General features: G+C 40.1%; 1 pseudogene; it reads left to right on the forward strand.

Moving 5' to 3' along the window:
- Positions 1-1569: 1569 nt before the first annotated feature.
- Positions 1570-2155, forward strand: LOC114615718 (annotated as a pseudogene).
- The last annotated feature ends 219 nt before the right edge of the window (positions 2156-2374 follow it).

The following is a 2374-nucleotide window of genomic DNA, read 5'->3' on the forward strand; positions in this document are numbered from 1 at the left end:
GTCAAGCCATCAAGGTGGCTCAGTAGCTAAAGTTTGTTGACCACTCACCCTGACAACCTGAGTTTTATCACCAGAACCCATATAACAGAAGGAGAAAATTTGCACCCATAAGTTATACTCTGATCTCTGTACACTCAGTATGTTAAACATGTGACACATGCAATAAATTAATTAATTAAAATAAAAATGTGATGGACCAAATGAAAAATAATATCAGGAAGAAACAGACAGATTTAAAATGTAGGGTGCTATATAAAACAAATAACCCAGTCTGTCTTTTTTAAATGATAAATAAAAGCCAAGTGTGGAAGCCCAGTCCCATAATCTTAAGCACTCACCAGATAGAGGCATAAGCATCCAAGGTTAGTATGAGCTGCAAAATACTATCTATCTGTCTGCCTCATCTCTCTTCTTCTCTCTCCCTCCCTTCTCCAACTCCCCTTCTTTCATCTACACACACACACACACACACACACACACACAGACACACACAGAGTGATACTTAAAATTTATGATACAAACATTCACTTTGGACTGAGATGGAGTAGTGAGCCTGGTTTGGCCTCCTACCTGAAACCTTTTGAAAGGAAAAATTAAAAATGTAAAACAATTTCAAGACACTGGGCACAAGGCAACAAGGATTAGAGGTCCCTGAAAAATGGGAAGAAGCAAATGAGATGTGCCTGGGAATATCTGTCATAAACGCCTTCAGAAAGTTCACACTACTTAGAGGGCCTCAGTGGAGTGAAGTAGGCTTCCTCATTTGAGAAGGCTGAGCTAAGAGGCCAGGGAGAACAGGATGACCAGCATTCATGCAAGACAGCAGTGACATGGATAAGCCTAGGGAGAAAAGCCCTGAGAGCTGACCTGGTCCCACCATGCTGCACACTTGAAGGAGTTCTGATAGGCTGAGCAGGACAGGGATGTGGGAGTCACTCAAGTGTACTTTTGGAAATGGTACATATCCAGAACTAAATTTATCTTTATCTTTCCGAAACCTGCTTTCCCTACATCTTCATGGCATTACATGGTGATTAGGTTATATTCTCTAAGCTGCCCAGGCTCTAAGTCACAGTATCACCTAACCCTGCTTCATGCCTAACCCAGTAGTTTTCTCAGAAAAATGAATCCTAACTATACTTTCTAAGAAGGAAATGAAAAAAGCTATTCCGGATGCTAACAAGATAGCTCAACATAAAGGCCTGTTGACCAGATTTCAGTCTTTGGAATTGATAAATGTAGGAGAGAACTAACTTCACAGATTCATCTTCTCATTTCTACATGTATGCCATGGCGTATACACACAATAAAGAAATATGAATATATATTATCAAAGGCTGTTCCAGTTGCAGTAACATAAAAAGAGCAAAATATTGATGTCTATAGTGATGAACACAGCCTGGGAAGCAATAAGACTGGCATCCTGAAATTACAAAATGTATCTGAAAGGAATTAAGGCACAAATGTAAGCTGAGTGTTCCTTATTGAAATTCAGGACCAGAACTATTTTAGATTTCAAATTTGGGGATTTTGAAATACTTGTTTAGGAAACAGGAGTTCGGCGTGAACATGGGGAAGCAAAAGAAAACAAGGAAATATGTGACTATGCAGCGAATGCTTCGGCTCAGAGAAGAACGATTTAAGAAAAGGATAGGTTGAAGCCTAAAAAGAAAGATCCGAGTGTGCTGAAGGAAGGTGAAGTCCCCCAGCATCCTTCCTGCTTGTTCTTCCAGTACAGTACGCAGCTGGGTCCACCTTACCACATCCTTGTCGATGCCAACTTCATCAGCTTTTCCATTAAGGCCAAACTGGACTTAGTGCAATCAATGATGGACTGTCTGTATGCCAAATGTATCCCTTGTATAACTGATTGTGTAATGGCTGAAATTGAGAAATTGGGACAGAAGTATCATGTGGCACTGAAAATCGCCAAGGATCTGAGATTTGACCAATTGTTATGTACACACAAAGGAACCTATGCTGATGACTGCCTAGTACAGAGAGTAACTCAGCACAAGTGTTACATTGTAGCCACAGTTGACCATGACCTCAAAGGAAGAATTCGGAAGATCTCTGGTGTTCCTATCATGTACATTTCTAACCACAGATACAACACAAGCAGATGCCAGATGATTACAGAGCCCCTCGCTTCTAATCCTCACTCCACAGACTCCACCTGCCATTCCTGGACCAGCTCTCTCGTCACTTCATTAAACGCACTTTCTGATTTAAAAAAAAAAAAGAAGAAGAAAAGAAAGAAATATTGTTTAGACCTTACTTTCTTGACAACTCTAGTGTAAATATCTGGCATCTAAAATGAGCCAAAATCTGAAATTTTTTAGAGCACATGATTTCAGAATCCTTTTGGTTTCAG

This window comes from Grammomys surdaster, unplaced genomic scaffold, assembly GCF_004785775.1.
Source record: "Grammomys surdaster isolate TR1022 unplaced genomic scaffold, NIH_TR_1.0 136159, whole genome shotgun sequence".
Lineage (NCBI taxonomy): Eukaryota > Metazoa > Chordata > Mammalia > Rodentia > Muridae > Grammomys > Grammomys surdaster.